At 35.2% G+C, this 16,078-nt stretch overlaps 1 long non-coding RNA gene across 1 annotated transcript; it reads left to right on the top strand.

Moving 5' to 3' along the window:
* Nucleotides 1-10,354: 10,354 nt before the first annotated feature.
* LOC107850953 lies at nucleotides 10,355-16,026 on the top strand. Its single transcript, XR_001668825.2, has 3 exons — nucleotides 10,355-10,567; nucleotides 11,861-12,955; nucleotides 15,702-16,026. It is a non-coding gene; the product is annotated as an uncharacterized LOC107850953 (long non-coding RNA).
* The last annotated feature ends 52 nt before the right edge of the window (nucleotides 16,027-16,078 follow it).

Here is a 16,078-nt window from a genome sequence, read left to right as displayed (position 1 = left end):
ACAACCCCCAACTCTCACCTTAGGATACCATCAAATCATATCCTAAACCATATCTTGGACAGTTTCAACTAGTCCAACCAATAAATATCATACGACTTGGAATCATACTTCTCATATCAAACCATATAACTCGTTGATGTTGAGTCATATATTGTACAATAACCAAGCCAAACCCATTATCCAACATATGAGTTAGCCATCCTCATATCATATCCAAGGGCACGATTGGTACCCTTGAGTCGTACCTTGCCCAGAAAGTCCAAAACCCAAGAAAATTTTCAAGGGCCCAAATCTCAAGATGCTATACTTGTCCTTATAGGAGACCTTCTCAAATGCTTTTCTGGATTGCTTCTTTCTTCAAGAGCTGAGGGAAGTAAAGATGGAGGAATTTATGAATCTTATGCAAGGAAAAATGTCAGTCAAGGAATATGCCTTAAAATTTCATCAGCTATCAAGGTATTCTCTGGAATTAGTGTCTAATATAAGGAAAAGGATGAGAAAGTTCACTTCTGGGCTATCTCAGGATTTGATCCTTAAAACTAAGACTGCATTGCTGATCAAAGATATGGATAGTTTGAAGTTTGTTGTTCACTTATAGTAGGTGGAGGAGGAAAATAAAAAATATATGGAGTTCAAGGAAAGGTAGGGTAAGAGGAGCAGGTTCTCTGAGCAAGGTGGAGCTTATAAGAAGGGGGTCGAGATAGCAATAAATGAAAAAAGAAGAAGTAGGGGAGTTTTGGTTCCTTCTCTACTGCTAGTACCCCTTAACCTAAATATTTAGAAGATAGGCGTCAGTAGGGTGGTGATAATTTCTGAGCACATGGTACCCAATCTCAGAAGAGTGGGGCTCAGTCAACTTCTTCATGCCCTCCTTGCCAGTTCTATGGTTGTCTTCCTTGGTTATTTTATGATGAAGGAAGGGATAAATATTTTAAATACGGTCATCCAGGAAATATGCTCAGGAATTTTCTAGTTGGTAAGGGTGCTTAAGGAGCGGTCAAAGCTCCGGTTGCTTCATTTTCTACTTTTGCACCTAGTGGTGCTCTTCTTCATCTGATCCTGCTTCTGGTATCGATACAGGCCAGAATAGGTTATATGTTCTTGCATCTCGATAGGAATCTAAGGCATAGCCTGATGTCATAACTGGTATGTTACAACTCTTTTCTCGTAATGTGTATTATCTGCTTGATCTGGGGTCTACTCTCTCTTATATGACCCCTATTGTGGCTATGTGTTTTGGTTTTGATACTGAGGTTATTTTGGATCCTTTTTCTATTTCTACCCTGATAGGTGACTCGATTATTACTAAAAGAGTCTATAAGGGGTGTGTGGTATCTGTTGGTAGTAGGCAGACTTTAGTGGACTTGGTTGAACTGGACATGGTGGATTTTAATGTCATTCTGAGAATGGATTGGTTACACTCTTTTTATGTATTCTTAGATTGTCAAACCCGTAAGGTTGTTTTTGGTTCTTTGGTGAACCGATTACAGAGTAGAAGGGTGGTTCCCTAGCTCCTAGGGAAAGGTTTATTTATTATCTTAGAGAATAGAGAATAATCTCCAAGAGGTGTCGCTATCACTTGGTCCAGGTTAAAGATTATAACTCGAAGGGTCCTTCTTTACATTCAGTTCTGATGGTAAATAAGTTTCCTGAGGTCTTTACAAATAATTTTCCTGGTATTTCTCCAAATAGGGAGATTGAGTTTGTTATTAATTTAGTTCTGTACACTCGTCCAATATTTATTCCTCCTTATAGAATGGCTTCGGTTGAGTTGAGAAAACTCAAGAAGCAATATAAGGATCTTCTGGATAAGGCGTTTATTCGTCCTAGTATATCCCCATAGGGTGCACCAATATTATTCGCGCACAAGAAGGATGGTTCCCTTTGGATATGCATTGACTATCGACAATTTGAATATGGTAATGCTTAAGAACAAATATCCTCTTCCGAGGATAGATGACTTGTTTTGATCAGTTGCAAGGTACCAAATTCTTTTCTAAGATAGATTTCAGTATGTATATCATCAACTTAAGATTATGGAAGAGGAGATTCATAAGACAGCTTTTTGTACTCAATATGAGCACCTTGAGTTCTTGGTTATGTCATTTTATTTGACTAATGCCCCGATGGAATTTATGAATTTGATCAACAGGATTTTTCAGGCAGTTTATGGATCTTTTTATCATTATGTTCATTAATGACATCTTGGTGTATTCTAGCAGTAAGGTGGATCATGTAAATCACCTCCGTATGGTGTTACAGACCTTGATGGAACAATAAATGTATGCCAAGTTCTCTAATTGTAAGTTTTGGTTAAACGTTGTGACTTTATTAGGTCATATTATTTCTAGTGAGGAGATCATGATGGATCCAAAAAAGGTGGTTGTGGTTAAAAGATAGCCTAGACCCATGACTCCAACCAATATTTAGAGCATCTTCGGTTTGATTAGGTATTATAGGCAATTCATGGAAAAATTTTCAATTATAGTTGCCCCTTTGACTAGGTTGACTCAGAAAAAGGTGAAGTTTTCTTGGTCCGATGTTTGTGAGGGAAGTTTCAAGAAGATTAAGGATGAGCTAACTTTGGCTCTGATTTTTATATTTCCTGAAGGTAATAAGGGGTTTGTGGTTTATTATGATACGTCTCAGGTGGGACTTAGTTCTATTTTGATACAACATAGGAAGGTGATTGCCTATGCTTCACAGAAATTTAAGGTACATGAGAGGAACTATCCTACTCATGGATTAGAGCTTATCGCGGTAGTATTTTCTTTGAAAATCTGGTGTTATTATTTGTATGAAGTGCACGTGGACATCTTTCCACATCATAAGAGTCTACAGTATGTGTTCACTAAAAGGGAACTAAATCTCAGGCTAAAGAGATGGTTGGAAATTCTCAAGGACTATGATATAAGTCTTCACTACCACCCAGGTAAAGCTAATGTAGTTGCTGATGCCCTTGATAGGTTGTTTATGGAAAGTTTAGCTTATGTGGATAAAGGAAAGAGGGAATTGGTAAAGGATATTCAATATCTGACTAATCTTGATGATCGTTTCTTGGAATCCAATGATAGTAGTATGATAGTACAAGAAGTAGTTCGGTTGTATCTTGGTGCAGAGATTAAGGAGAAGCATATGCTGGATCCTGACTTAATGAAAATTAAGAGATATATTTATGTGCAAACGGTGATGGTCTTTGAGATCAGTAGTGATAGTACTTTACGGTACCAAGAAAGGTTGTGTATTCCTGATGATGATGATTTTTGACAAAGGATTTTGAATGAGGCCCATGGATTGCACTATATTGTTCATCCCGGTTCGACAAAAATGTATCATGATGTCAAGGAGAAGTACTGGTGGAATGGTATCAAAAGAGATGTGGCTGATTTTGTGGCTAAATGCATGGTGTGTCAACAAGTTAAAGATGAGCACATGAGACCCGATAGGTTGTATCAAGAAATTGATTTACCTGAATGGAAATGGGAGGTGATCAATATGGATTTTGTTATCGATCTTCCTCGGCCTCATAACTAATTTAATTCAATTTAGGTCACCGTGGATAGGATGACAAAGTCTGCTTACTTCTTGCGAATGAGGACTAATTATTTGTCTGAGGACTATGCGCGGTTGTATCTTCAAGAGATTGTGAAAATTCATAGGGTACCTATTTTGATTATCTATGATCGTGGTATGCAATTTTTATCTCACTTCTAGCAGTCTTTTCAGAATGGATTGGGGACTAAGGATAGTCTGAGTACTGCTTTTCATACTAGAATAGATGGGTAAGTAGAGAGGACTATTTAGACATTAGAGGATATGCTTAGGGTATGCGTGATTGATTATGGTGGAATTTGGGTTGAGCATCTACCTTTGGTAGAGTTTGCTTACAACAATAACTATAATTCTAGCATTGGTATGGCCCCTTTTGAAGCATTGTATGGTAAGAGGTATAGATCTCCTTTTGGTAGGTTTGAGCTTGGTGAGACAGATATGTTCGATCTGGATTTGGTTTATTAGGCTATTAAAAGGGTAAAGGTGGTTTGGGATAGGTTTAAGGCTACCCAAAGTTGCGAAAAGTCCTATACAGATGTAAGGCATAGAGACTTGGAGTTTGAGGTTAGGAATAAGATATTCCTAAAGGTATCTCCCATGAATGGAGTAATGCAATTTGGTAAGAAGGGGAAGCTCAGTCCCCGGTTTGATGGTCCTTATGCGATTTTGCGGAGGGTTAGTACTGTAATTTCTGGAGTGGAGTTTCCTTCTAGTTTTGGCTCCGTTCAACTGGTATTTCACGTCTCTATGCTGCAAAAATACATTGGTTATTCTTCTTTGGTTGTTTCTTTAGAGGGATTGGGTATTTTGTACCTTTGTCTTATGAAGAGGTCCCAATTGAGATATTGGATCGACAGGTTCATCGGTTACAGACCAAGGATGTGGCCTCGATTAAGGTTCTATGGAGGAACCACAAGGTGGAAGAGGCTACATGGGAAGCAAAAGAGGACATGAAGTCCAAGTATCCACATTTTTTTTGCTCCTAGGATTCATGCGGAAGGTATATATTCTTCAACATACTTTTATTTTCAAACATTCTTAAAGAAAAGGTCAATATCTGTGAACCTTTGTTTTCTAACTTTGTTAAAGGTTAGATTAATGTTTGATAATGAAAATGACTCTATTTGCGGTTACCCTACCTTTTTCGTCATTCGGGGATGAGTATTCCTAGTGGGGGAGACTATGACACCCTGGATTTTTGGCCCTTAGAATATTTTCTGGAATTTTGGTTTCTGGATAAGATATGACAAGAGGGTACTAGTGGTATGTTTAGGTACGATTCGTATGAGTTTGGCCATATGCTAACTAGTATTGGTTGGCGGGTTGGATTGTTTCTAGAAGGGATATGACTTGTGGATATGAGTCATATTGGTGGATATGGGTTGTTTGGTTTGTGTGTTTCCTTCACTTAATCTTTGACTTGGTAACTTAACTTGGATTTGAGTAAGAGTGGCTCACTATCCAGGGTACGAGTCTTACCGTGGGCTTATATTGGCGACAGTATTTAAATCTCTTTGAATTTTATTTTGCCAGGGGTATGGATCAAGGATGCTTGTCATATGCTTTGGGTACGACTTAGTTTGGATGAGTCATATGTTAGACAGTGTTCAGTCCAAGGAGAAGGCCTAGGTTATGAGTGGTGGGTACCACTCATATTGGAGGATAGAACTCGTATGGGTAGTCATACATTATGATGGGCCTTTTATGCAGTTTAAGTGAATCTAGACATTTCCCCATAAAACCTATTAAGGCCCAATAACTTATATCATACTTAGGAGGTTATTTTCTTTGTTATTCTATTCATTAACACTTAGAAAACACTCTCTAATCCTCTCTTTGGCTTTTGGGCAAAGAAAGGCTAGGGATTTACTAAGATGATCAATTTGGGGCTTATGTTGGTATTTATCTCCATCATCTACTCAATTTAAGGCATGTACTTCTTACCTCGTTGTTAGTTCCAACTAAAGGCATATTTGTGAATTGTTTTCATGGCATAATTGTTATATGATTTTGGGTTTTCAAATATATATTGGGGGTTGTGGTTATAATGGTTTGGTTATGGTTTTCCCATGTTTTAATTATGTTTTTACATATTTTAATGGTGGTTTTGGATAATTGATTGCATGGGAATGGCAACTTGGAAATTGGTTTTGTTTTGGAAATACTATGCCCCCATCATGTTTGATAAAATGCCTATGATAATGATTTCACTATATTAATGGATTTTTAATCGAACTATTTCATTGTATGGTTCAGTAATGGACCCTAAATGGTTTAAATAGTTTAGAGTAGTTAAATGAAATAGTTTGGTGGTTATGGTTATGGTTAATTGAGCTCCTTGTGGGGTACAATGAAATTCCCCAAGCAAACGTAATAATGGAACAGTTGTAGGGTACATGGGATCTCCCAAGTTAACTTGGTAAATGGGTACATGGGAATCCCTTAACCTCTTAGGTTTGGCCACGATGGATGTTTTGTGGATCTCCAAGATATGGAAGTACCCCCACATATGAACACATGTTTGAGATCGAACTTTCTGTGGATTAGATAAATAACCTGCATCAGCATAACCAACAAGATCAGGACTGCAATCTTTTAGAATAAAATAAGCCCATATCGATAGTCCCTTTTAGATACCGTAATATGTTTTTGATTCCATTCCAATGCCTCCTAGTAGGAGAAGAACTATACCTTGCTATTAAATTAACAGAAAAGGCTATATCAAGCCTTATAGAGTTAGTAAGATACATTAGTGCACTGATTGGAGTGATCCTTCCTTAGTCATATCAAGTGATCAAACAACCATTGGAGTACTTAATGGATGTGCTCCATCCATATAAAATATTTTCAAAACCTTTTTTGTATAGGTAGATTGATGGATAAAGATACCGTTTGTCAAATGATCAATTTGCAAATCAAGACATAATCTTGTCCTTCCAAGATGTTTCATCTCAAATTCCTTATTTAAATAATCAATTGTCTTTTGAAGCTCTATGAAGTTCCAATAAGATTATGTCATCAACATAAACAACAAGTACAACCAACTCCAATGTTATTTTCTTTATAAAAACACATGGGCAACTTTCATTATTTATATAACCTTTTTTAGATAAATACTTACTAAGACGGTTATACCACATGCATCTAGATTTCTTCAAACTATATAATGATCTCTGCAATTTAATTGAATACATTTCTCGAAATGCCTCATGCATTTTATATTCTTCAGGAATTTTCATGTATATCTCATTATCAAGTGATCCATAAAGATAGGCTGTAACCACATCCATCAAATGCATTTCAAGACTCTCAAGAACAGTAAAGCTAATGAGATAACGTAATGTTATTCCATCTATAACTGGTGAGTATGTCTCTTCATAATCGATGTCGGGCCTTTGTGAAAATCCTTGTGCAATAAGGCGTGCCTTATATCTTTGTATTTTATTTTTCTCATTTCTTTTACGCACAAAGACCCATTTATAGACAACAGATTTAATACCATTTGGTTTTTGAATAATAGGTCCAAAAGTTTAACGTTGACAAGTGAATTTAACTCAGATTGAATTGCTTCTTGCCATTTTGGCGAATCATTTCTTTATCGACATTATGTGACTGATTGAGGTTCGAATTCCTCACCATCTTGCATGATTTTCATTGCAATATTATATGTAAAGACATAGTCCATCACTATTTTTGATCGATTCAAATTAATTTTCCCATCACTTGTATTTATCGATAATTCCTCATTTTCTTGAGGTTCAGCTCATTAGTTCCTTCGGGGATATCAAAATTGTTCAAATCTTAAACTTTCATATGAGATTTTTTCATGGTGTCATCTTGACCATTTATTTTTATTTTTATAGGATTTTGATTCTTAGAACCCAATGATCTACCACACTTCAAGCGTGCTTTGAATTCATTAGCGACGATACTAGTAAATGGTCCTACAAGGACCTCAATTCATATTGGGACATTCACTGCAGGAATGTATGATTTTATAATTCTTTTTAAATCTGTAAATGCATCTGACATTTGATTTGCAATTTTTCACAAGTTAATAATCTTTTATACCTCTTGCTCATAAATAGAAGCACGTGGATCAAGATTAGATAGAGATGAATTTTTTCACAAAATTTCTCTTTTGATTCTACTATTTTCTCCCCCTAATCAAACTGACAATCTGCAAATCGAGCAGCAAAATATCTCCAGTTAATGGTTCAAGGTAACAAATAATAGAGGGTGATTCAAACCCAACATATATTCCTAACCTTCTTTGGGGGTCTATCTTTGTACGATGTGGTGGTGCAACAGACATATACACAGCACATTTAAAATTCTTAAATGAGATATATTAGGCTTTTGATCCAAAATCAACTATAATAGAGAAAATTTATGATAATTTGTCAGTCTGAGATGAACAAGTATTGCAACATGCAAAATAGCATGACCCCAAACAAAGGTAGGAAACTTAGTTTTCATAAGCAATGATCTTGCTATCAATTGCAAATGTTTAATTAATGACTCAACAAGGCCATTTTGAGTGTGAACATGAGCTACAAGATGTTCAACTTATATCCCAAGTGATAAGCAATAATCATTAGATGCTTGAGATGAAAACTTTGCATCATTATCAAGGCAAATAGACTTAATCTGATTATCAGAAAACTGTGCTCGTAATCGTATTATTTGTTCCAATAATTTTGTAAATATCAATTTGCGAGATGATAATAGGCGCACATGGAACCATCTAAACAACCCACTAGGTGGATAAATAGGTCCACAATATCCCCTTGTATATGTTTTAAGAATGCAGGAGATTCAATCCCAACTTTAGTTGGTGATGGCCTCAAAATTAGCTTGTCTTGATAACAAGTAGTACAAGAAAATTCATTATTTGAAAGAACCTTCATGTTCTTTAATGGATGTCTATTTGGATTTTCTATAATTCGTCTCATAATTATAGTTTCAGGATGTCCCAGTCGATCGTGCCAAAGTTAAAAAATATTAGAATTAGTAAACTTTGGATTTACTATAGAATGTGCCTCAATCGCACTAATCTTTATCCAATACAAGCCAGAAGATAAAGCAGGAAACTTTTCTATAACACGTCTGTCCAGAGACATTCTTGGTAATACCAAGATATTCATAGTTCAACTCATCCACTGTCTTGATATGATAAAAATTTTCACGGATATCTTTAAAAATCAACAAGTTTCTCCGAGACTTAGAAGAAAATATAGCATTATTTATGATGAGTTTATCTCCCTTAGGCAAAATTATAATGGCTCTTTCGAAGCCTTTAATCAAATTAGTACTATCAACAATTATAGTAACACTTATTTTGCCCATACTTAAATGAGAAAAATATTTCTCATTTTTAAATATTGTGTGTGTGTTTTACCAGAATTAATTAAGCAAATGTCTTCATAATTGCATAGCTTGCTTTAAAAATTATTCATATTTTCAAATAAAATGACATACACAAAAGAAATATATATTAAATATTAATAACGGATGAACTACAAAGTTAACACTAAGTAGTATAATAAATTTGAGCAATTAAATGAGTGATGTTCATTTTCATGGTAAATTTTAATAGAAAGTCACAAGTACTAAGATTCCTTTTTCACGTACTTGTTGAGAAAAACAATATCAATAATAATAGTTGATTCAAGTTAAAGAAAATTTATTGGTAATTTGATTAAATGTTTCTTTATAAATATAATCGAGTGAACTATATTTTATGATATCAGAAAAGATGCAAGAATTAAGACTATATGAGCAATTTTTTTCTTTTTGTAAGCAGACAGAACGTTGCATATTAAAATATGATAGGATCAAATCAAAAATAAATTACTAAGAAATGCGATAATATGGCCAAAACAAGAATACTAATAGAATAGAACAACTACTCGTAAATTAATATTTATTCATTGCACTACTATTACTAACAAACATTAAAAGTTGTTCACTTTTATATAGTCACAGAACCATCACCAATCAGGTGATCTATCTTTCCCTCAGGACGCTAAAAGAAATCTGCTACATCTAAATGAGCAACGTCAACATGATTTTCAGAGATAAAATTAGCTTCATGATTTTTCTCTTTTTCCTTTAATGATTCTTGATAAAGCTCAATCAAGTGTTTGGGAGTATGACAGTTGCGCATATAGTGGCTTTTTGCACCACATAAAAAACAAACACATGTTTTACTTGCTTCACGTTTCTCATTCTTTTCTTGTTCCTTTTAACGAAGTCATTTCTTTGATGAATGACTAATACCAGGAACATGATTTCTTTCTTGACCATAATCATAGCCACAACCACGTCCACGATTAGATCCACGACCCTTTCTATGCCTAGCATGGTGGACGTACACCTCATTCACTTTAGAAAATGGTGTAGATCACTACAAAAAAATAGTTAAGTTGTGACGAAATATTTGAGACGGAACACTTCTTTCACAATTTGTGACAGAATTTTGATGGATTTATGATGGATTATTTTTGCATAAATATAATTTTTTTTTTTAATTTTCACATAAATATTCAAAAAGTAACAGATTTGTGATAATTTTTTGATAGATTTAAATATAATTTTTGTGACAGACATAATTTTTGTCACAAACTAAAAGTGATGAAAAAAAATAATAACTTTTTGTCACAAATCCGTGACTAAATTTGTGACACATTGAGCATTCCATCACAATTTTTTTTAAAATATAATTAATATAATAACAATTTGTGATGAATTTATTTCCTTAAAAAAATATATATATATTTGTGACAGATTTATTTCCGTCAAAAGTAGAATTGGGGTTTCCTCTACAATGTTTTTCGTTTTCTCTCTTTTTTTTACATCTTTTTCCATTAGTTTCCCCCAAAACCCTTAATTTTCATCTTCTTAATTTCGTCATAGGCAGAAACAGTCGCATTCACTGAGAGAGTTCGAATTCAATTTCTTCCACAAGCACTTAGTTCATCTCAATTTCGATTCTTCTTCTTCACTCGTTGAGGTAATTTATCTCAATTTCTATTTTTTTCAACTTATTGAGGTATGGAATAGGTTGATTTTTGCTTGTTGAGGTATGGAATAGATTGATTCCAATAAAATTTCCCTTAACTAGTGATGTGGCGCAAGTTTCAGTTGTTTCTTGGAACTCATGGGGTTATTTCTGCTGTCAGAAGGCATTGATGGGGTTGTTCCTTGTCACAACTTGTTCTGGATCCATAGCTGACAGTGTTGGTCATCTCCCTATGCTTATTATGTCATCCATGCTTTATTTTCTTAGTGGCTTAATAATGTTGTGGTCGCCTAATGTCTATGTCCTGCTTATAGCTAGACTTTTAGATGGGTTTGGAATCAAATTAGCATATAAAATTTAGCTTCCACTATTTTTTATTAGTATCACTAGGTAATTTTTCATGTTGAATATCATTGGCGCTCTTTGAGCCAATTCCATTCTTTGGGGTCAAATTATTGAGTTCGTCAGCGCAAGCACTTCCTTAGCACACGTCCAACTGCCCAAGTCGCTTGTTTGAATAGAGTTTAGTGTGATCTCAGTTGCTCTTCTGATGTTTTTACTAGAGTTAATTGTGTAAAGCCAACTCGTCTATTGAGTGGTTTGTCTCATATAAAACTATGTAGCTGTTGCTAAATGCCATACAGTAATTGGGGTTATGTATCACAAGGTTTAGTTGGATTTGCTGAATTTGTGTCGAAAGATATACAATGTCCTGAAATGAAGGAAAAGTAAACGATAGAAAACAAGCGTGTTATTATTGAAGTACGTATTTTCTAGTTTGAAGTACCTATTTTCTAGTTTATAATAACTAGTACTGTCGCTAGTATTACCTATTTCGTGTTATTGTTGTTAAGTGCAGTATTTATCTCGCTTGCTTATGGTTATGTTTGTTAGTTAATGCGGTTCATTTCATTTCATTTCATAGTCATAGATATATTCTCTTGTGTTAAACTTTCTTGAATTTACTTTTTGGTTTGAGCCATCAGTTGGGGAGTTAGTAGTTGTAGTGGATTTTAACCTGTCTTTTGAAGCAGGAGGATGCTTTGGTGCTATTTTACACATATTACTTAAATAGGATAGTTAAAAAGAAGAATAAAACACTTTCTATTTTTCTCTGTGTGATGTAGTTTGACCATGAGATTTGGTGGTGCAACTTACTGATAGGAGAGCAGTTGTAGCAGTCTTGGTAGATTAGTACGTAATGGATAGCGGTAATGTTAGTGGTAGTTGAATTTTGAGAATGGCATAATCATTTCCCCCTGTATTTGACCTTGTGTTGTACAGGAGGAGAGGCCTCAATACTTAATATGATGAACAGTCCACTCGGAGATAAATACGACCTGGGAACTGGAGATGTTTAGTAAGAAAGGTATCTTATTTGATGGGGTATTGCCCTGCAAGTTGTCATGGTGAAGCAGACTAAGGCCAAGCAGGCGCTGCTGAGTTATATTTTGTGCAGGGTCGAGACTAACAGCTATCCACTCGGTATATGTTGCATTGTTGCATCCAACTGCTATTGAGTGTCGTATTGGTTCTTGTGAACCTAGGGACATAGCCTTTTAGTGTCTCAATAATTTGGTTAGGCACTTTGACAATTTATCTTGCAGAATTTCTTCTTTAGGTTTGAAATATTTTTTTAATACAATATATTCTTTTCCTAGGATAACTTAGTACTTAATGCCTCTTATAGATAATAGAATTCAGTTTTAGCCTTTTATACCGGCAAGTCACATCATTAGTTTAAGATGATTTGACTTACCATCTACAACTCTTTTTACGCTGATGTGTTAGTTTATATCAGCAGGGTAACTTATTAGTTTACGCCCTTTTCATCAAATTAGAATCCAGAGTTGTGCTTGAAGTTTGTTAGTTGTTAGTGAAACTGGTGGTCTAGGCACTAGTCCAAGCAAGCATACCGGTGGTTCCAGGTTAACAGTGGAGCATACTATAAAATTAGTAAATTTTGTACTTTAATACTTCCTCCGTCCCATTTTATGTGTCATCATTTCCTTTTTGGTCCGTCCCAAAAAAAAAGTCATCTTTCCTTATTTGGTAACTAGTAAAACACACAATTCCAGTTTTACCTTTATTGGTCCCACTTAATTAAAAAAAAAGTTAGTAGCACATTTTTTGATGGGCAATTTGGTAAAAATTACCAAGTCTTTCTTTATTTCTTAAACTTTGTGCCCGATCAAATGGTAAAACATAAAATAGGACGGAGGGAGTAGATTAATTCTTTGACTTTATCTCCGATTTTAATGTTGAACTTTTTTTCATGCAACTGAAATGGGCCGTGAACCAAATTCATGGGAGATATTTAAGAAGTTGCACCCAAAAAAGGATGACAGTTTTGTTGATGCCAAGTCGAAGAGCATTAATGTAAGTTTGTTAATAAGCTTCTCATTCTTTAGATCCTGAAAGCATGAGATCAATGTAGCTCTTGCAAGTAGAGTGACTTGTGTTGTATCTTGGATAGAAACTAGGATCTTGAGGTCATAGAGTTCCTTTTGGACCAAGTAAGAACTTGGTGTTAACATCCTTTAATCTTAGGGTCTTTTTCATGTTATTAGGATTCTTAGATTCTTGGATATTGTATGTAAAGTTATTTATCCTTCTTTTGTAATCTTGAGACATTGTTGTTTGTATCTTGAAGTAGTGAAGCCATGTGGGGCCAATTTTGATTCACTACACTTGTTGCAATCTCGTACTCTTCAAAATTTGGTTTTTGTTGAATTCTTGAAGTCTAGTGAAGCCGTGTGTGGCCTATTTCGATTCACTAGCATTGTTGCTGACATCTTGTTGTTCTTGTTGTGGTTTGCTTCTTGTTGTTCTTGTTGAAATCTTAAAGAGTTAGAGAGGAATATTTCTGAGAGTGGTTTAAGAGAACCATTGATTTTAAAGCATTTGGACCCAAACTGAGCATTTGAATAATCCATTAGATTAAGGGGCTAGCCTAGGCTCCAAAATAATTTGTAACTACATCAACTTTTTAGGATACCGTGTTGAGGATTCTGAGTTATTTCATGGATACTTCACAGTTAGTGGTGGTGCTTGGTACATTGAGTGATCCTAAGGCTAGTGTTGGGATTTGTTGTTGTGCTGCAAGTCTCTTTATTAGTTTTATAGTATAAGTTTCTCAAGTCGACCAGAGATACTCTTATGTTAGTTCCTACATGGCATGGGTTGGTGTAGGTATTTTTAGAGGATTGATTGTACTACTTCTCTTGCAATTAGAGAACTTAGTAGTAGCTAGATATTTATTTTTGTAGGTTGTTAACCATGTAAGGAATAAAGAGAGGAAATGTATTAAGACATATGGAGGTGACAGTAAGTGTCCATGTAGGTAGTTTACTGTTAGTGGTATTCCATCTAGGAGTAGGGATCCTACCAGCAGAGGTCACCATCACTTGCATCTTATCAGGTATGTATAAATGGCACCTCAGGTTATTGGTGATTCTCAGATAGGTCGTGGTGAGGTTACATTAGACAGGGTTATGGTCAGACATCATGGGATATTTGGTCGTGGATTTCGAGCCATGGCTACTATTTTGGGTCAATAGGTTTAGTGTATTAGAGAGTTCCGATGGCATGTTTTGATTGTGGGGAGATTCACCATTGATCTAGGGTGTGCCCCAGGCATGAGTTGGTCAGCCAATTGGGGCCAACTTTTGTTCTTGCTAAGTTGGAGCTCTAAATGCTTGTTAAGAATGTATATAAATCAATCATTCGTCTAGAGTGTGTCCCCGACATGGGATTATTAGGCAGTCAACACAACCGAATTAGTCTCGTAGGCATTTGTAGCCCAATGGGCTCTATTGCAGGCTTGCAACTAATAGCAATAAGAGGTTGTTTTAATAGCTCTGTTGGCTTGTTCATCAGAATGCAGTCGGGTTTGACGTGGTTCTCTATAGATTATTATACACAAAAGAATAAGAGCTCTGGTCAAGATTACACGCAGTCTGTTGCTGCTCTTCTTTGCCGACCTTATTAGACATTACACTTTTAAGTCTTCAGTCGTCTAGAAATCACATAATGAAACAAAGAGATGTTGGTATCCCAAATCAACCATTGGAAGCATCTGAATATGGTGGAAATACTTGTTTTTACTTTACAAAAGAGTAGCTTTGACTTAGGCTTGGTAATGTAGTTTCTCTTCTGACGCACAAATTAACATTCTAGATTATATATAAATGCACTATATCATATTTTTCTTCTTTGAACGCTGTTGAAAAGAGCAATATTGTTGAATCTTTTATCTTTCTACTGTAACTTTGTGATTGAGAAAAAATAAATAATTTATTGGCGCTCAAGGCAAGGGTCCATTGTAAGTTCTATACAAAGAACTGAATGATTTTGTTCTCTTTTGCATGCCATTGAAAAAATTGAGATTGCAGATAAGTATCCTTTATAGTGGCCCCAATAAAAACAACTTTAAAAATTTATTACAAGGTTGATGAATGGATGGAATTAGTGTTACAAGGTCCGACAACAACAACACCATACCCAGTGTAGTCCCACAAGTAATGGTCAAGGAATTAGTATTACGAGGTGGCCCCGATACACAACTTCTTCAATTTATTTTTAGACTTGTGAACTAATGAAGTAAATATTACTAGTAACTATTGCTGGTAGCACTCAAGAGCGTGGCGTAGTGGTCAATGAAGTTGGTCTCAGGTTCAAACCGCGGGAGGTGACAAGTAACCGGTGAAATTAGTCGAGGTGAGCGCAAGTAGCGCGTACACCTAGTTCATCAAAAAAATAAGATTGCTAGTGATACTGTTTCACTATTTCATCTGTAATATTAATGAGCCTGCCTCAACTCCATTAATTAGTTACCTTCATCTCATGGCCTCTCCATAATGTTTGAAATCGCAAATTTCCCCCGAGCTTCCCACTTTTAATTTCAATGAACATTAGTTAAATATGTCTTTCTAAACTTTCCTACTTTAAGGCTTACTTTGCTTAATCTTTTAATTGCATAAGAAATATATAATTTCAAAACATCAATTGACTTTAAAGTTTTTGAAGTTTATATTTTAAACTTGTTTAAATTACTTTCCCTTTTTCTAATTTTGTTTCCTAGTTGAGTTATAATTCTTGCTGTGGTATGAATTTGCTTATGCAGGGTCACTTGTTAAGAATCAGCTGGTAAATCATCTTGCACTTGGTATTGCCTTGCGAGCTGTCTTGGATGCATTGCGCAAGCCTGCTGATTCAAGGGTTTATTTTCAGTGATTACGCTTATTTTAAATGTTATTTCTGGTTCATATTTGATAGCTTCCTTGAGGAGTGCTTTGTTTATCGATATACCTGTAGTCGTACTGTCATGCATGTGTCTTGTAGTTTCTTATTTATGGTGTTTTGGTGATGTTTGGGATTTCGGATAGATAGTTCATAGTATTACTCTGTGGATGTCTTGTTTTTTTATTATCAAGTGGTGTGTTACCCCATTTTGTTGTTTGTTTTTGTTTTCTGCTTGTTATACTGTTATTTGTCGTGAGT

The sequence above is a fragment of the Capsicum annuum genome, chromosome 12 (assembly GCF_002878395.1).
Source record: "Capsicum annuum cultivar UCD-10X-F1 chromosome 12, UCD10Xv1.1, whole genome shotgun sequence".
Classification (NCBI taxonomy): Eukaryota; Viridiplantae; Streptophyta; class Magnoliopsida; order Solanales; family Solanaceae; genus Capsicum; species Capsicum annuum.
Note: the sequence above shows the minus strand (reverse complement) of the source record. Positions and strands in the feature narration are given on the sequence as shown.